Below are 21068 nucleotides of genomic sequence, written 5' to 3' on the forward strand. Positions count from 1 at the left end.
TGGAGACTTCTGGGACACAGTTTCTCTCATAAGAAAGACACATTATGAAGGTTTTCTCTCATAGAGAGACACATTCCTTTACACATTGACTTGTTGGATGTGATCATTGAACTGCTGTAACTGTTTTGTGACCACAAGAGAAGCTAATCTGAGGAGAAAGCTGACCTACTGAAGATGGAAAAGTACGAAAATGGCAGAATTTATGTTCTTGAACCACTGAATCCCCCTACCTTACACATTCTCTTAGGTAAGAAAAATATTTTATTGCTTGTTACTTTGCATCCAGGATTTATTCCACTTGTAGCAAAGGATATATGTAATATTTTTTAAGAGAAAAACATTAACATATGAGAAAACAAGATGAAAAAATCCTACACCTATAGGCAAGAGCTTTAGAGAATTCAGATTTCTGATTCAAACTCTAAAGGCACACTTATGCCACAATTCACAGGACATCTAAGTCTGCTGGTCTTTCCTTAGCCATCCAGACCACAGACCCAGGAAGAGATAGGTTAGGGTAGGAAGAGATAGGCCAGCCTGTGGGCGTTTCAGCTCCTCTTGGACTCAGCTTCCTAGTCCTTTCTCAGGGCATGCTTTTATCCTGACAGTAGGGTTTGCTCATAAAGGTCTCTACTCTAGCTTCCCCTACATCCTGAAGGGATCCAGCATGTACATCTCTGGCTCTTAAAGATTCCTCTCCCTGGGCTTCAGATCAAGTGCACTGACCCCGAAGAGAGTTCCTTTGCTCTTCTGAAAGTCTCTAAACATTTGAAGACCTGCTGTAACCTGTTTTGTCCATATTCACGTTGACCGAAGCATATGTAAGAAAAGCAACAGTTCCCCTTTCTAAGGGGAAGTCACACCCAGATCATCCAGAGTGGAACCTGGATACAGAGTCAACTCTCCATGTGAGGGGAGATCACTGTGCCTCACAGTCTCTGACTCAGGCACCACAGAGTCTGCTTTCTCACTAACCTGGCTGCCACCACCATACCCAGGGCTAGGCAGGAAGGTATTGCTCTCCCTCTAAATGAGGACAGGGCCCATTTCTAATTACCCATAGCCCCTGTACAATCAGGCTAGAACATAAAAGCTCAAAGAGAACAGAAAAGAAGCAGAAAATAACATGACATTAGAAACCCAGTTTGTAAGGCTTAGTTTATTCAACTTCAGTTTGGGTCTTGCCCTTAAACTCTTCATAAATCAGTGGAAGACACACATGTACACTCATTTATAGTATTGGGAATCTCAACATCAAAGACTTCTAGTATTCACTGAACTGAACCAAGGGAATCTTACCCTCTCCCACCAACCCCAGTAGTCTAAATGGCAGTAGTCAACACAATAGAAGTTATTTCCTGGAAGCTATTCTCACTATATTCCCCAAAGTGGAAATATATATATCTGAACCACCAACAGTGAGAAGGAGAAGATTTGATTTGAGTTGCAATCCCCAAATATCTCTAAATCAAGCCTGTAATAGGGTTATGTACAAAAGAAAGGAACAGAAAGGAGTGTAAAGTTATTAGAGGTAAAGGCTGTATCAGTTCATATAAGACAATTAAGGTTGAGAAACAGAATTTTTATGGTTGCGTTTTTGTGTTCTGTTGCAAAGAAAATATTTGAACTACAGTCTTGAAAGATAACAGTTTATAGAAGAACAGTTTATATCAACTAGTTTCTGAGTTCCTTGAATAAAGGACTTAGCCACTTTGCCTCATGATAAGCAAATTAATGAATGGCAGAATATTTATAAAAACTGGAGAGAAACCACTGGATGAATTAATATATTTATAAGCATATTTTAGTGCAAAAGTCGATGAGATGCGAGGGTCAAATTGGAGGGGTGGTTTGGAGTGGTTGAAAACAGATAATCCATAACTTAAATTCTTCCAGAGAATAGGAGGAAAGAGAGCTTAACTAGCTTTAGAAACCAGTATAATCTTGATACCTAAACTGACAAACATTGAACAAGACAAGAAAATTATAGACCAATTTTATCAAAAGCAAGCCTGCAAAAATTTCTAAGTATAACATTAACAACTTGAATTCAGTAGTTTATTTTTTAAATAAAAACTACTGATCAAATGTAGCTTATCCCAGAAATCCAATTGCTAGCATTAGAATTCTGCCAATAAAATTTGTATTAATATATTAGAAGAGTGAAAACATATAATCATCTCAGTAATAAGTGCAGAAAAAGGAACCTTACTAAAAGTTCAAAATAAATCATTTTTAAAACTTCTAGCAAATTAGAAATAAAATGGAATTTCTGTTTGCAAGCTCTTAACCTAATATAACTTAAATTATAATGTAACCAATTTGTAAATATTCAGTAATCTTTTACTTATCATCTAGGAATATGTAATAACTAGCTGAGTATTTGTCTTTTGTAAGCACATAAATCAGCATTGTACTTTTCAGACGTTCCACTTAAATTGCCAACCAAGCCTATACTTTCTATAGTCCACTATTATTTCTAGCCATGGCTGTATTGAAGAATATGGAACTTAAAATTCATGTTTCCACACGTTTAATAAATCATTTAACACAAAAAGACTTTAACAAGTTTGCTGAATAAAACATCAAAATACAGAGATCAATACAATTTGTGCACATTAGTGACTAATCAGTTAATGAAAGGCCATAGAGTTATCTCATTGTCCATAGCAAAACACCTATAAAGTTACCTGGAAATAAAATGACAAATTATGGTTAAGATCTGTGGAGAAATATTTATAATTGTTATTGAAGGACAAAAAAGAAGACTTGAATAAAAGAAGAGATGTAATACTTCTGTTATTGGTCAAATTGTGTCTCTCAAAAAAATGCGCTGAAGTCTTCAAGATATGAGTACCTCAAGATGTGAATTTACAGGCCCATTATAGGTGTAATTAGTTAAGATGAGGGCATTTTGGAGTAGGGTGGGCCCTTAAACCAATGTGATTGGCTTATTCAGGAGAGAGACACACATGCACTTGATGCATGATACATGTGAGATTATTAGTAAGAACGAAATATGTGAATTACTTAGTAAATGAAGTTGAGACAATTGATTATACCTGATAAAGGATGTATGCCTACAACCTGAACTCTATCATTTAAAGCTGTCTGGAGAAAATATGGTAGTTTTTTTTTTTAAGACCTTTGCATAATGAGGGATTTTCTTAGCACACACATACACACAAATTTTCTTTAAAGAGATAAATTTGAATCTAAAATTTAAATCTTCTCTTTGACAAAAGATGCTACAAAAATTTTAAAATATGAGCAGACAGGGAGGAAATATTTATGCCACATAAAATAAATAGAAGAATAGTATCCAATGTATAAAAGTTTTTACTAATCAACAAGATTACAAAATCTTTAAAGATCATTGAATGACTGGAATATACAATTAATACAGTTTATGAATTCAGGCTAACCTCAATAGTAATCAGGGAAATTCATATTTAAAAACATGTACCATTTCACCCATCAGATCACAAAAATTTTAAAGTATGAGGTTATAACGCTAGAGGATAAGTGTAGTGTATTAGTTTTCTATTATTCCCATAATAAATCACCACAAATTTATTGGCTTAAAACAGCCCCCAAATTATCATCTTACAGTTGTGCTGGTCAGAAGCCTCATACAGTTCTCTGGGCTAAAATCAAGGTATTGGTAGCTACGCATTACTTCCTTGAGGTTTTAAAAGACCTAGTTTCCTAATTTTAGGGGCGATAGTTGCATTTTCTGCTTCCTGAAGCCTCTCTCTGATCTTTGTACAGTTTCTCCATTTCAGAAGTAGCAAAAGAGAGTCAAATTCTTTGCATGCTGACATTTCTTTCTGAACACATCCAGGAAAGATTCTCTTTTAAGGACTTACATGATTCAGTTTGGTCCCCCTGGATAATTCAGGCTCTCTTCCCATCTCAAAGTTAGCTGATTAGCAACCTTAATTGCGTCTGCAACATTATTTTGGTTTCACTGCAACGTTGATTATCAAAATCAAGATAATGAACATATCACCCCCAAAAGGTTTCTTACGTTCTTTTGTAATGATTTTCTCCCACCTCCCCCACCCCTGACCTTTCCCTCTCTAGACAACCACTGATCTGCTTCAGTCACTATAGCTTAATTTGCATTTTCTAGAATTATGTATAGATGGACTTAGGCAGTATGTAATCTTTTTGGTCTGACTTCTTTCACACAAAACTATTTTGTGATTCATCATGTGTGAATCAATAGTCCATTCCTTTTTAATGTTCAGTAGTTTTCCATGGAATAACACAATTTGTTTATGCATTCTTATGTTGATGGACATTTGCATCATTCCCAATTTTGGTCCACTATAAATAAAGTTTCCATGATTATTTGTGTACAAGCCTTTGTACGGACATAAGTTTTCATCTCTCTTGGGTACTTACCTAGGAGTGCAATGACTGGATAATATGGTAGGTATATGATTAACTTTTTTTTTAAGTTTTTATTTAATTCCAGCTAACATAGTGTTATATTAGTTTCAGGTGTACATACGGTGATTCTACAATTCCATACAACACCTGGTGCTCATCACAACAAGTACACTTCTTAATCCCCATCACCTGTTAAACTCATCCTCCCACTGACCTACCCCCGGTAACCCTAAGTTTGTTCTATATAGTTGAGTCTGTGTCTTTCTCTCTCTTTCTTTTTCTTTCTCTTTCTCTCTTCTTTTTGCTTGTTTTGTTTCTTGGGTGAAATCATATAGTACTTGTCTTTCTTTGACTGACTTACTTCACTTAGCATAATACTGTAGCTCCGTTCATGTTGTTGCAAAGAGCAAGATTTAGTTCTTCTTTATGGCTGAATAATATTCCATTGTATGTGTGTGTGTGTCTGTGTGTGTGTATACACACACACATCGCGTCTTCTTTGTCCATCAGTCAGTGGACACTTGGGCTGCTTCCAGTTCTTGGCTATTGTAAATAATGTTACTATAAACATAGGGGTGCATGTATCCCTTTGAATTAGTGTTTTTATATTTTGGGGGTAAATACCCAGTAGTGTGATTGCTGGATCGTAAGATAGTTCTATTTGTAACTTTTTGAGGAACCTCCATACTATTTTCCACAGTGGCTGCACCAGTTTGCATTCCCACCAGCAGTGCACGAGAGTTCCTTTTTCTCCACATCCTCACCAACATGAATTGTTTCTTGTGGTTTTGATTTTAGCCATTCTGTCAGGTGAGAGGTAATAGCACATTGTAGTTTTGATTTGCGTTTCCCTGACAAGTTATGGTTTGCATCTTTTCATGTGTCTATTGGTCATTTGGAAGTCATTTGTGGAGACATGTCTGTTCATGTCTTCCACCCATTTTCAGTTGGATTATTTGTTTTTTTGGTTGTTGAGTTTTATATGTCATTTGCAAACATATTCTCCCATTATCTATGTCATCTTTTAGTTTTGTTGATGGTTTCCTTTGTATGCAGAAGCTTTTTTATTTTGATGTAGTCACAATAGTTTATTTTTGCTTTTGTTTCTCTTGCCTTAGGACACATACCTAGAAAGAAGTTGCTATGGCTGATGTCAGAGAAGTTACTGCCTGTGCTCTCTTCTAGGATTTTTATGGTTTCAGGTCTCACATTTAGGTCTTTAATCCATTTTGAAGTTATTTTTTGTGATGGTGTAAGGAAGTGGTCCCAGTTTCATTTTTTTGCATGTCGTCATCCAATTTTCCCAGCACCATTTGTCAGTGAGACTGTCTTTTTCCCACTGGATATTCTTTTATATGGTTAACTTTTTAAGGAGTTTCCAAGCAGTCTTTGAGAATGATTGTATAATTTAACATTTATAACAGCAGTGTATGAGAAGTCCAGTTCCTCCACATTCTTCCAAACACTTGGTGTGCATTGTATGGTCGATTTTAAAAATTTTAGTCACTCAAATAGATGGAAACCTCATTGTAGTTTTCATTTGTATTTCCCTAATAACTAATATGTTGATTGACTTAAATCTTCACATCTGTTGAAATTTGTTTTATGGTCTAGAATACAGTCTGTCTTTGTAAATGTTCCACATGCACTTGAATGCACTTTTGTTGGCTGGAGTGTTCTATAAAAGTTAGTTTGAGGTGCTTGATAGTAACTTTCTTATATTCTATCAACTACTGTGAAGGGTATGAGATTTCCCATTAGAATTACAGATTTGCCTACAATTCTTTCAGTTTTGGATTCATATATTTTAACTTTCTGTCATTAGGTGCATACATATTAAAATTATGTCCTCTATAAAAACTGACCCATTTATAATGATGTCCTTTTTCTCTTTTTTTTTTCTTTTTACCCCTGTTAACATTCTTTGCAGTGAAGTCTGCTTTGTCTGTTAATATAGGTCTTCCATTTCTATTTTGATTGGTGTTCACATGATAATACCTTTTCCATGAAATAATAATGAAGGAATAATACGTTATTTTCAACCTGTTTTTCTCATTATATTTAAAGTCAGTTTCTAGTAAGCAGCATGTTGTTGGATCTTGTATTTTAATCCCACTAAAGATCTGCTTTTTTTTTTTTTTTGGAAGTATAGTTGACACGCAATGTTACTTCAGTTGCACATATACAATATAGTGATTCGACATTTCTATATATTGTGCTGTGCTCACCACATGTGTAGCCACCATGTGTCACCATACAATGCTATTACAATATCATTGACTATATTCTCCATGCTGTACTCTGTCTGCCTTTCAGTTGGAGTTGTTAGACCTTACTTAATGTGATTATTGATAGAGTTAAGTTTAAATCTACCAACCTGATTGCTGTTTGTCCCATCCGTTGCATTATTTTTCCTTTTTCTTTTGAAAACTTTTTTTGATTTAATTATTTTTTAATATTCTACTTTATATATTTTACTGGCTTTTTAGCTATAACTGTTTGTTTTGTTATTACAGTGGTTTCTTTAGAGTTTATAGCACACATTTCTAACCTAGCATACTTTCCTGTGGGTAATAGCACACCACTTCCCATGTAGTGTAAGAGACTTCTGGCTATACTTCCATTTTCCCCTTCTATATTGTGTGCTATTTTGTCATACGTTTTACCTCTGTATATATTATAAACTGCTCGTTATATGATCATTACTGTTGTTTATACAATTACTTTTTTAAAACATTTTCTTTAATTCTGGTATAATTAACATACAGTGTAATGTTAGTTTGAGGGGTACAGTATAGTGATTCAACGATTTTATGCATTAGCAACTTAATTAGCTTTATTTATTTATTTATTTTTAAATCAAACACAATTTTTATTTAATCAGATTCTTTTTTTTTTATAACAACCCCATCGTTTTATTCTTCATCTGAATTTTTTTTTTCTGAAATTTATTGACAAATTGGTTTCCATACAACACCCAGTGCTCATCCCAAAAGGTGCCCTCCTCAATACCCATCACCCACCCTCTCCTCCCTCCCACCCCCCATCAACCCTCAGTTCGTTCTCAGTTTTTAACAGTCTCTTATGCTTTGGCTCTCTCCCATTCTAACCTCTTTTTTTTTTTTTTTCCTTCCCCTCCCCCATGGGTTCCTGTGAAGTTTCTCAGGATCCACATAAGAGTGAAACCATATGGTATCTGTCTTTCTCTGTATGGCTTATTTCACTTAGCATCACACTCTCCAGTTCCATCCACGTTGCTACAAAAGGCCAGATTTCATTTTTTCTCATTGCCACGTAATATTCCATTGTGTATATAAACCACAATTTCTTTATCCATTCATCAGTTGATGGACATTTAGGCTCTTTCCATAATTTGGCTATTGTTGAGAGTGCTGCTATGAACATTGGGGTACAAGTGGCCCTATGCATCAGTGCTCCTGTATCCCTTGGATAAATTCCTAGCAGTGCTATTGCTGGGTCATAGGGTAGGTCTATTTTTAATTTTCTGAGGAACCTCCACACTGCTTTCCAGAGCGGCTGCACCAATTTGCATTCCCACCAACAGTGCAAGAGGGTTCCCGTTTCTCCACATCCTCTCCAGCATCTATAGTCTCCTGATTTGTTCATTTTGGCCACTCTGACTGGCGTGAGGTGATACCTGAGTGTGGTTTTGATTTGTATTTCCCTGATAAGGAGCGACGCTGAACATCTTTTCATGTGCCTGTTGGCCATCCGGATGTCTTCTTTAGAGAAGTGTCTATTCATGTTTTCTGCCCATTTCTTCACTGGGTTATTTGTTTTTTGGGTGTGGAGTTTGGTGAGCTCTTTATAGATTTTGGATACTAGCCCTTTGTCCGATATGTCATTTGCGAATATCTTTTCCCATTCCGTTGGTTGCCTTTTAGTTTTGTTGGTTGTTTCCTTTGCTGTGCAGAAGCTTTTTATCTTCATAAGGTCCCAGTAATTCACTTTTGCTTTTAATTCCCTTGCCTTTGGGGATGTGTCGAGTAAGAGATTGCTACGGCTGAGGTCAGAGAGGTCTTTTCCTGCTTTCTCCTCTAAGGTTTTGATGGTTTCCTGTCTCACATTTAGGTCCTTTATCCATTTTGAGTTTATTTTTGTGAATGGTGTGAGAAAGTGGTCTAGTTTCAACCTTCTGCATGTTGCTGTCCAGTTCTCCCAGCACCATTTGTTAAAGAGGCTGTCTTTTTTCCATTGGATGTTCTTTCCTGCTTTGTCAAAGATGAGTTGGCCATACGTTTGTGGGTCTAGTTCTGGGGTTTCTATTCTATTCCATTGGTCTATGTGTCTGTTTTGGTGCCAATACCATGCTGTCTTGATGATGACAGCTTTGTAGTAGAGGCTAAAGTCTGGGATTGTGATGCCTCCTGCTTTGGTCTTCTTCTTCAAAATTCCTTTGGCTATTCGGGGCCTTTTGTGGTTCCATATGAATTTTAGGATTGCTTGTTCTAGTTTCGAGAAGAATGCTGGTGCAATTTTGATTGGGATTGCATTGAATGTGTAGATAGCTTTGGGTAGTATTGACATTTTGACAATATTTATTTTTCCAATCCATGAGCAGGGAATGTCTTTCCATTTCTTTAAATCTTCTTCAATTTCCTTCATAAGCTTTCTATAGTTTTCAGCATACAGATCCTTTACATCTTTGGTTAGATTTATTCCTAGGTATTTTATGCTTCTTGGTGCAATTGTGAATGGGATCAGTTTCTTTATTTGTCTTTCTGTTGCTTCATTGTTAGTGTATAAGAATGCAACTGATTTCTGTACATTGATTTTGTATCCTGCAACTTTGCTGAATTCCTGTATCAGTTCTAGCAGACTTTTGGTGGAGTCTATCGGATTTTCCATGTATAATATCATGTCATCTGCAAAAAGCGAAAGCTTGACTTCATCTTTGCCAATTTTGATGCCTTTGATTTCCTTTTGTTGTCTGATTGCTGATGCTAGAACTTCCAGCACTATGTTAAACAGCAGCGGTGAGAGTGGGCATCCTTGTCGTGTTCCTGATCTCAGGGAAAAAGCTTTCAGTTTTTCCCCGTTGAGGATGATGTTAGCTGTGGGCTTTTCATAAATGGCTTTTATGATCTTTAAGTATGTTCCTTCTATCCCGACTTTCTCAAGGGTTTTTATTAAGAAAGGGTGCTGGATTTTGTCGAAGGCCTTTTCTGCATCGATTGACAGGATCATATGGTTCTTCTCTCTTTTTTTGTTAATGTGATGTATCACGTTGATTGATTTGCGAATGTTGAACCAGCCCTGCATCCCAGGAATGAATCCCACTTGATCATGGTGAATAATTCTTTTTATATGCCGTTGAATTCGATTTGCTAGTATCTTATTGAGAATTTTTGCATCCATATTCATCAGGGATATTGGCCTGTAGTTCTCTTTTTTTACTGGGTCTCTGTCTGGTTTAGGAATCAAAGTAATACTGGCTTCATAGAATGAGTCTGGAAGTTTTCCTTCCCTTTCTATTTCTTGGAATAGCTTGAGAAGGATAGGTATTATCTCTGCTTTAAACGTCTGGTAGAACTCCCCTGGGAAGCCATCTGGTCCTGGACTCTTATTTGTTGGGAGATTTTTGATAACCGATTCAATTTCTTCGCTGGTTATGGGTCTGTTCAAGCTTTCTATTTCCTCCTGATTGAGTTTTGGAAGAGTGTGGGTGTTCAGGAATTTGTCCATTTCTTCCAGGTTGTCCAATTTGTTGGCATATAAGTTTTCATAGTATTCCCTGATAATTGTTTGTATCTCTGAGGGATTGGTTGTAATAATTCCATTTTCATTCATGATTTTATCTATTTGGGTCATCTCCCTTTTCTTTTTGAGAAGCCTGGCTAGAGGTTTGTCAATTTTGTTTATTTTTTCAAAAAACCAACTCTTGGTTTCGTTGATCTGCTCTACAGTTTTTTTAGTTTCTATATTGTTTATTTCTGCTCTGATCTTTATTATTTCTCTTCTTCTGCTGGGCTTAGGCTGCCTTTGCTGTTCTGCTTCTAGTTCCTTTAGGTGTGCTGTTAGATTTTGTATTTGGGATTTTTCTTGTTTCTTGAGATAGGCCTGGATTGCAATGTATTTTCCTCTCAGGACTGCCTTTGCTGCGTCCCAAAGCGTTTGGATTGTTGTATTTTCATTTTCGTTTGTTTCCATATATTTTTTAATTTCTTCTCTAATTGCCTGGTTGACCCACTCATTCGTTAGTAGGGTGTTCTTTAACCTCCATGCTTTTGGAGGTTTTCCAGACTTTTTTCTGTGGTTGATTTCAAGCTTCATAGCATTGTGGTCTGAAAGTAAGCATGGTATAATTTCAATTCTTGTAAACTTATGAAGGGCTGTTTTGTGACCCAGTATATGATCTATCTTGGAGAATGTTCCATGTGCACTCGAGAAGAAAGTATATTCTGTTGCTTTGGGATGCAGAGTTCTAAATAGATCTGTCAAGTCCATCTGATCCAATGTCTCATTCAGGGCCCTTGTTTCTTTATTGACCGTGTGTCTAGATGATCTATCCATTTCTGTAAGTGGTGTATTAAAGTCCCCTGCAATTACCACATTCTTATCAATAAGGTTGCTTATGTTTATGAGTAATTGTTTTATATATTTGGGGGCTCCGGTATTCGGTGCATAGACATTGATAATTGTTAGCTCTTCCTGATGGATAGACCCTGTAACTATTATATAATGTCCTTCTTCATCTCTTGTTACAGCCTTTAATTTAAAGTCTAGTTTGTCTGATATAAGTATGGCTACTCCAGCTTTCTTTTGGCTTCCAGTCGCATGATAAATAGTTCTCCATCCCCTCACTCTCAATCTAAAGGTGTCCTCAGGTCTAAAATGAGTCTCTTGTAGACAGCAAATCGATGGGTCTTGTTTTTTTATCCATTCTGATACCCTATGTCTTTTGGTTGGCGCATTTAATCCATTTACATTCAGTGTTATTATAGAAAGATACGGGTTTAGAGTCATTGTGATGTCTGTATGTTTTATGCTTGTAGTGATGTCTCTGGGACTTTGTCTCACAGGGTCCCCCTTAGGATCTCTTGTAGGGCTGGTTTAGTGGTGACAAATTCCTTCAGTTTTTGTTTGTTTGGGAAGACCTTTATCTCTCCTTCTATTCTAAATGACAGACTTGCTGGATAAAGGATTCTCGGCTGCATATTTTTTCTGTCTAGCACCCTGAAAATCTCGTGCCAATTCTTTCTGGCCTGCCAAGTTTCAAAAGAGAGATCAGTCACGAGTCTTATAGGTCTCCCTTTATATGTGAGGGCACGTTTACCCCTTGCTGCTTTCAGAATTTTCTCTTTATCCTTGTATTTTGCCAGTTTCACTATATGTCGTGCAGAAGATCGATTCAAGTTACGTCTGAAGGGAGTTCTCTGTGCCTCTTGGATTTCAATGCCTTTTTCCTTCCCCAGTTCAGGGAAGTTCTCAGCTATTATTTCTTCAAGTACCCCTTCAGCACCTTTCCTCTCTTCCTCCTCTGGGATACCAATTATGCGTATATTATTTCTTTTTAGTGTATCACTTAATTCTCTAATTTTCCCCTCATACTCCTGGATTTTTTTATCTCTCTTTTTCTCAGCTTCCTCTTTTTCCATAACTTTATCTTCTAGTTCACCTATTCTCTCCTCTGCCTCTTCAAGCCGAGCTGTGGTGGTTTCCATTTTGTTATGCATTTCGTTTAAAGCGTTTTTCAGCTCCTCGTGACTGTTCCTTAGTCCCTTGATCTCTGTAGCAAGAGATTCTCTGCTGTCCTGTATACTGTTTTCAAGCCCAGCGATTAATTTTATGACTATTATTCTAAATTCACTTTCTGTTATATTATTTAAATCCTTTTTGATCAGCTCATTAGCTGTTGTTATTTCCTGGAGATTCTTCTGAGGGGAGTTCTTCCGCTTGGTCATTTTGGATAGTCCCTGGCGTGGTGAGGACCTGCAGGGCACTTCCCCTGTGCTGTGGTGTATAACTGGAGTTGGTGGGCGGGGCCGCAGTCCGACCTGATGTCTGCCCCCAGCCCACCGCTGGGGCCACAGTCAGACTGGTGTGTGCCTTCTCTTCCCCTCTCCTAGGGGCGGGATTCACTGTGGGGTGGTGTGGCTCGTCTGGGCTACTTGCACCCTGCCAGGCTTGTGATGCTGGGGATCTGGCGTATTAGCTGGGGTGGGTAGGCAAGGTGCTCGGGGGCAGGAGGGGCAGGCTTAGATCGCTTCTCCTTAGGTGATCCACTTCAGGAGGGGCCCTGTGGCAGCGGGAGGGAGTCAGATCCGCTGCCGGAGGTTTGGCTCCGCAGAAGCGCAGAGTTGGGTGTTTGCGCGGAGTGAGCACGTTCCCTGGCAGGAACCAGTTCCCTTTGGGATTTCGGCTGGGGGATGGGTGGGGGAGATGGCGCTGGCGAGCGCCTTTGTTCCCCACCAAACTGAGCTCTGTTGTCAGGGGGCTCAGCAGCTCTCCCTCCCTTTGTCCTCCAGCCTTCCCGCTTTCCGAGCAGAGCTGTTAACTTATGACCTCCCAGACGCTAAGTCGCGCTTGTTGTGGGAACACAGTCCTTCAGGCCCCTCCGCTTTTGCAAGCCAGACTCGGGGGCTCTGCTTGGCCGGCGAGCCGCCCCTCCGCCCCGGCTCCCTCCCGCCAGTCCGTGGAGCACGCACCGCCTCGCCGCCCTTCCTACCCTCTTCCGTGGGCCTCTCGTCTGCGTTTGGCTCCGGCGACTCCGTTCTGCTAATCCTCTGGCGGTTTTCTGGGTTATTTAGGCAGGTGTAGATGGAATCTAAGTGATCAGCAGGACGTGCGGTGAGCCCGGCGTCCTCCTAAGCCGCCATCTTGCCCTTAATTAGCTTTTAAAGAGATTTTCATAAGGAAAAAATCCTATGTGTTTTACCCACAAGGTTATTACTTCCATTGTTCTTCATTCCTTTGTGTCGATACAGATTTCCATCTGATATAATTTTCCTTCTTCCTGAAGGGTGACCTTTAACATTTCTTGTGGTGTGTATCAGCTGTTGATGAATTCCTTTGGCTTATCATTGACTGGAAATGTTTGTATTTTTCCTCCATGTTGGAGAGAGATTTTTACCCAGTGCTTTGAAGATGTTGTTCCACTGTCTTCTTACTTGCGTTGTTTTCTTCAAAACATTTGAAGTATCTATTTCTGTTCCTTTGTACATAGGTATCTTTTTTCTCTGACTGCTTTTATGATTCTCCTTTTATCACTAGTTTTGAACAACTGGGTTATGATGTGCCTTGGTGCTATTGTCTTCATGTTTCCTATGCTTGGGTCTCACTGAGTTTCTTTATCAAATGTAGAAAAATTGTTACCATTATTTCTTCAAATATTTTTTACACCCACCTCTCTCCTTTGGAGCATCTAGTTCTATCAGTTATATGTATATTAGGCTACTTGGAATTCTACAGTTCACTGATGCCTCATTCACGTTATGAGTCTTCTATTTGTGTTCCATTTTGATAGTGTCTATCAGTAGTCTAATATTTTAGTCTTTAATTTCTAATTAAAAATTTTTTAAACGTTTATTCTTTTTTTAGAGACAAAGAGAGACAGAGTGAAAGTGGGAGTGGGGTAGATAGAGAGACACAGAATCCAAAGCAGGCTCCAGGCTCTGAGCTATCAGGATAGAGCCTGACACAGGGCTTGAGCTCACGAACCATGAGATCATGACCTGAGGTGAGGTCAGATGCTTAACCAACTAAGTCACCTAGGCACCACTCAATTTCTAATTTCATATTAACCCCATCTGGTGTATTTTTATCTAATACCTTGGAGTGTTCATCTATAAAGTTTTGATATGGGCCTTTCCCATGTCTTTATTCCACATATTCACTATCTCCCATAGCTTTTTTTCTTATTCTGGCTTTTTGAACATATGGAATACAATTATAAAGGCTGTTTTAACATTCTTGTCTACTAATTCTAACATCTATGTCAGTCCTGGCTCGGTTTCAATTGATTGATTTACCTCCTCATTATGAGCCAGATTTTTCTGTTGCTTCTCATGCTTGGTAACTGTTTTTGATAGACTTTATTTTGTAGAGCAATTTTATGTTAACAAAAAATTGAGAAGAAAATACAGAAATTTCCCCTATGCCATCTGCCCTCATGCATGCATAGCCTCCCCCATTCATTATTAGCGTCCTCCCCCAGAGGGGTACATTTGTTCCAACTAATGAACCTGCACAGACACAGCATAATCACCTGAAGTCCATAGTTTACTCTTAGCTGGTTCTCTCTTACTGTTACGCATTATATGGGTTTGGACAAACGTACAATGGCATATATCCATCATATGGTATCACACAGAGTAGTCTCATTGCCATAAAAATCCTCTGTGCACTGATGATTTTTCCCTTCTTCTGACCCTAACCTCTGGCAACTACTGATCTTTCTGCTGTCTTCATAGTTTTCTCTTTTCCAGAACACTGTGTGTGTGTGTGTGTGTGTGTGTGTGTGTGTGTGTACACATTTATTTATTTATTTATTTATTTATTTATTTATTTTAATGTTTGTTTCTTTTTGAGAGAGAGAGAGACAGAGACACAAGCAGGGGAGGGGCAGAGAGAGATGGAGACACAGAATCTGAAGCAGGCTCCAGGCTCTGAGCAGTCAGCACAGACCCCGACACAGGGCTTGAACTCCTTGTGAACCTGAGATCAGGACCTGAGCTGAAGTTCGATGCTTAACCGACTGAGGCACCCAGCCACCCCCAGAATATTATATTTTTGAAATCATCAGTATGTAGTCATTTAAGACTCGATTCTTAATGTGAATTTACAGTTCCTCCATGTCTTTTCATGGCTTGATAGCTCATTTCTTTTTCTTTTTTATTTTTTTTTTTAAATTTTTTTCAACATTTTTATTTATTTTTGGGACAGAGAGAGACAGAGCATGAACAGGGGAGGGGCAGAGAGAGAGGGAGACACAGAATCGGAAACAGGCTCCAGGCTCTGAGCCATCAGCCCAGAGCCTGATGCGGGGCTCGAACTCACGGACCGCAAGATCGTGACCTGGCTGAAGTCGGACGCTCAACCGACTGCGCCACCCAGGCGCCCCTTTTTTTTTTTTAATTTTTTTTCAACATTTTAATTTATTTTTGGGACAGAGAGAGACAGAGCATGAACGGGGGAGGGGCAGAGAGAGAGGGGCTCATTTCTTTTTAGCACTAATATTCCATTGTCTGGATAGACCATAGTTTGTTGGTTACCTACTGAAAGACATCTTGGTTGCTTCCAAGTTTTGGCAGTTATGAGTAAAGCTCCTATAAATACCCAAGTCCGAGGTTTTTGTGTGGGCATGTTTTCAACTCCTTTGGGTAAATACCAAGCTGCATAATTGGTGGATCATATGGTAAGAGTGTGTTTAAGTTTGTGAGACACCAACAAAGTGTCTTCTAAAGTGGCTGTACCACACTGCATGCCTACCAGCAATGAATGAGAATTCCAATTGCTCCACATTCTTGCCACCATTTGATGTTGTCATTGTTTTGGATTTTGGTCATTCTTGTAGATTGCAATTCCCTGATGACCTAAGATATGGATGCCAGATAACTTTTTATTGAAAGGCAGACATTGTCAATTTTACCTTATTGGGTTCCAGATAGTTTGAGATCTATTTAAATGTTCTGGATTTTTTTCCTAGGATGCAGTTAAGCTACTTTGACACAGATTAATGCTTTCTCGTTTTGCTTTTAAGATTTGTTAGATGGGACTGGGGCAGTGTTTAATTTAAAGATAGTTACTCCCCAATACTGCAGCAAGACTCTTCTGAATATTCAACCCACTGGCCCATGAATTATAAGATTTTCCAGTGTGGCTAGGGGGAACTGATACTATTATAAGCCCTGTATAATCACTGAGCACTGTTCCTTCTAATCCTCTTGGTGGTTCTTTCCTGGCCTATGGTAGTTTCCTTATATGCATTTACCAATCACCTCTCTGCTGAGGACTCAGGTGAGCCCTCTGCAGATCTCCAGAGTTCCCTCTCCTGGGCTCTGCCCTATGAACTCTGGCCACTTTTGTACCCAGGACCCTGCTTCATCTCCTCAAATCAGACAGTTCTCTGTTTGTGCTTGGAATGCTTTCAAAGCAGTATTCTGGGACAGTCTTCAGGCTCACCTCATTGTTTCCCATCTCCTAGGGATGACTCCCTTCATTGCCAGATGTTTAATGTCTTCAAAGTTACTGTTTCATACAATTTTTTTAGTATTTAGTTGTTTCAGGCAGGAATGCAAATCCAGTCCATGGCACGTTAGCTTGACTGGAAGCACCAGTCTCTCTGTTCCACTTTTAATAGGAAAAATAAATGTAGTCCATTTAAATGAACCAACAGTATGCAATTGGGTAGATGAAATGTAGCATGTTGGGATTATACTCTCAGTGAAATGGAATGAAAGACATCCGTTTTTATTAATATAAACGTATAATAATGACAGAAAAAAATCAAGCTGTGGCATGAAATTTACATTATGATCCCATATCGGTAAATTTAAAGCCACATAAAACAGTATTTTTATTATGGATATAAATATATGTTTGCAAATATGGCAATATATGTTTGACAAGTGAACTGAAAGGTATATGTCAAATGAATTGTGGGAGATGCCACTGGAATGGTTGATAGAGGGTACTGTTTTCTTCTCTTCGACAATAGCATTAACGATGAAAAGGCTTGAAGAAAATAGGACATAATATTCCCACCTCCTTTGGGGATTGGACTAGTAGGCAGACCAAGGGTCGAGTTACATAAAGGAGTGAAGTGTTATGCTAGAGCAGAACTATGTTTGTTGTGCAGGATGAGAGATTTGCCCAAGAGCTGAGGATCTGGTTAGAAATGGGTCCAGGGCCTTGTCTTGAACATTTGTGTGGAATGCTGCTTTGTTTTGTTTCACAGTATATGTTTCAGATCAGTAAGAGTAGTAACATTTGGTAAAGATGCTGTTTATGTCTCATTGATGAAATAACACTTGTCCTTGGCCAGTAATAGTCTCTTTTTAAAATCGGAGGTGGGTTTGGAGAGGTTGATGGAAGATGAGGCTGAAGGCCCCCCAAGCTATCCTTTGGCATGGTCACCGAATACAGGTGAATGACACGTTTGGGAGCACAGAAGACAGGAGAGAAGGCCCCAGAGTCCTTTCTGACTAGAGGTTTCAGTAGGAAATGGAGAGGCAGGAAGAATAAGAGCTATTCGAAGATGCGCGGGTGACAACAGCAGAATAGTTTTCTTTTGGTGTTTGGTTCCTTTCCCTTCGGCTCTCAGGGAGACACACCCGACACAGAGTGGGCAAGCAGTGCCCCCAGAAAGGGGGAGGAAATGCATAGGAAACAAGGTTATGTTGACCTCATCACAGATAATTTGGGTTGTGGGCATTCCAAAGGGTAAGAGGAGGGAAGGCCTCTCACTGAAGCTAAATACTCTTTTTATTTCTTGTTTTCTAACCATAGTGCAGAGTTTCATGCTGAGATTGGTGGTGTCTAATTAGACAATGGGAGCCTGAGTCTAAACCTGAAACCGATCCCTCACAACCAGCATCATCTTGGTGAAACGTAGAAACCACCAGCTAGTGAGAAGAGTTTTATTTTTATAAGCTACCCCACAATTTTAGGAACTGAGATCATTGAGCCTGTAATGAACTAATTCCATCTATATTGATTGAGCGCCCACTCCCACCACGCCACATCTGGGAAACGTTATGATTTTATGGTAAAGAAAATGTTTGAACATTTGTACCATGAGCTGACTCTTCTCTGGGTTTTGCCAAGAAGGTGTCAATGTGGGTCGGGAAGCTGGTGAGTGTTGTGTGATGCTTTTGGGTAAAGGGAAAACATATCCCGTTTTTCCTTTAGAGCCTTTGCCGAGGGTTTCCCAACAGCTTTCTTAAAAAAAAAAATTATCTTTGTATAAAGACAGAGTTGTGAGTAGGAGCAACTACAAAATTCCTTAAGGCACACTCTACCTTCAAAAGTCAGATACCTAACTCGCCAAGGCACGCTGTGGGGTGGGGGGCAGAAATAGCACCATCAGGATTTCTCTACCACTGCACCCTCTCATTCTTTGGTAATTCCAACCTCCTTCCTGTACCTCCTAAATGGTTCTGGGAGTCCACAGAGAATGTTTCACAGGTATAGCAAGGCTTCCACAGTCTGGACCTTGTGATCCCTCTGAGGTGGGTCAGACATTTTCCTCATGGCCTTCATCTAGAGCTGCTGCTGAAGTCCACTTGTGTCCACACAGGATGAAGGCCTCTAATGCGGCTCCCACCGACCCAAGGTTGTAGTAGCCCCATGTCCCATGCTACCACGCTAATACCTCCCTAAGCCCAGTGCAGATACTAGTGAAGCTGTGTTTCATGATAACCACCACCATCATTATTGTCATTATCATCACCATCATGATGACTTCCTCTCTTACAACAGGCTCCATGCCCCAGAGCTCGGGCATGAATTCTGGGGAACAGATGTAGGTCTGGGTGCAGAATCACTCTGCTCTTCTGATTCCAAGAGAGTCATCTCTTCATGTCTCCTGCACCTCCTTTAGGATGAAGTCTTCCCGAAGAGGCTCTTGGTTTCTCATAATCAGAGAGCCCTAAGGATCCTTCAAGATGATTAGATAGGCTCACATCTTAAGTGGAACATAATTGAATGTGATATTTAATTGATTAATTGTTAAAAACCTTTAACAAGAAAGGATGCTCACTGGAGAGGATGTGGGATGGTTTTTGAGATTGAGGAAAAGATTGATGGTTGGACTTGACAAGAAACAGTTGAAGTTGGAGGAAAGGCCAGGACCAGGCTGAGCTGGGGTGAGAAAGGAGACAGCCACTGGGTGAGGAAGCTGACAGGGCTGATTCCAGAAGCCAGTAATAGGGTGTGAAGATTTCAGGCTTATACCCTCATCTCCTCTCCTCCCTTGTTCTATGTCTATGGAAGCATGTCCTTGTTGTGCCCATCAAATCTGACCCTCTTCTCCTCCTGCCACATTGTCCTTCAGACTCCTCCTTCCAGTCCAAATTCCCATTGCTTCTGGGCCTCCCTGGAACTTACCATCATGTAAAAAAGCTAGTTGATTTATCTTTATAGTGTTAATGACTACAGAAGTGCTAAAATATTTCCCCTTTGGTGGGAGGCATTGAGGGGAGTGGGTTTTCAGCCCAGCAGCAGGTCCAAAGGGAGCCTGTTTGGGGAGCTCAGATCTGCGAACCATGGGCCCCACCCTCCATCAGGACCCACCTTCAGACTCTCAGAGACCTGTTCCCCAACGTGGACATCCACGCTGAGAACAGTTTCAGGGGATTATACAAAGATGATCACACTCTCCAGGAAAGCCTATAAATGTTGTTATTTATTGCCTTAAATAACACCTTTCACATATTCTAAATGCTTTGGAAATATGCACACACAACACAGCAGGTTCTGGGGCCCAAGTGATTTTTTATTATTAAAAAAAATTCCTTTTCCTATTGGCTGCTTATAATAATCTGTTGGAAGCCAAAAATGCAATCAGCTTCCTTGATGAATTAGCTGCATCACCTGCTACACCATGTGGACTGCCGTGTTCAGCACTGGGCCTGCTTAGCTTTGTCAGGTTGATCAAAGTGTTGTGTAGGGCTGAGGGGTCTGGGGAAAATTGGATGTTAAATCCACCTCTTAATGGCCATTATGCCTTTGCCCAAACAAAAGAAATAGCCTCTTTTACTTCTGGGGGTTCTCCCCATGGGGTCTACCTTGGGTAGATTGGAGTATTACACCCTTGATTCTCTTGGAGAGTTATCTAGTGGTGATGATTTTTTAAAAACTTTTCTAAAAGTATGAGGAGACAACAAGGAAGTGACCACCTCTAGAAAGCCTTTCTTACCCCCTCAGTGGAGCTAAAATGGAGATAATGTGGTCTACCTCCCCTAGTGGGCTTGTTAAGGATGCCGATGTATGTAAATTGTCAAGCACAGGACTTGGCACATAGCACATAATCAACATTGTAAACTTGCCTTTCCCATTACCTTCCCCTATGAGAATCCCCACTAAGTTGAATGATAGTGCAACAATAGCAGGCCACTACCTACCTTGAAAACCAAGCCTCTGAATCCCTTCATACTCAACTTTCATTCGATATTTTCCTACTGGGAGACCTGGGGCCTGACTTGGGTTCCTGAGGATCTTTTGCAAGGTTCTAGTGCAGAAGAACTCACAGATTTGAGGTGCAGAGGTGGGTGAAGAATGATGTATCCCTTCTGCTGCCACATGGCAAACAGAAGGAGCATACACAGATGGGCCATGTGGAGTGTTCTATCAATGACTAATGGCAGATGTTGCTAATGATCACTGATATTAATGCTGTAAGGAGGTTTGGTGAGTTCCCTGATGGTGTGGGCAGGCCTGGTAGGTAACTATGAGTCCATGGAATGGCAACAGGAATCAGAGTAGACTTCGAAGAGAAGTAAAAGGAGAGAACAAGGAGAAGGAGAAACAAGGGTAGAATGAGAAGACCTAATCTTGCTTTAGCCCCTTCTATAAACAAGGCTCTGACTTCAACCCTCCAAACACCTGGTCTCATTTAAATATCACAAGGACGGGATAGAAGGAACATACTTAAAGATCATAAAAGCCATTTACGAAAAGCCCACAGCTAACATCATCCTCAACGGGGA

Source organism: Prionailurus bengalensis, chromosome D1, assembly GCF_016509475.1.
Source record: "Prionailurus bengalensis isolate Pbe53 chromosome D1, Fcat_Pben_1.1_paternal_pri, whole genome shotgun sequence".
Classification (NCBI taxonomy): Eukaryota; Metazoa; Chordata; class Mammalia; order Carnivora; family Felidae; genus Prionailurus; species Prionailurus bengalensis.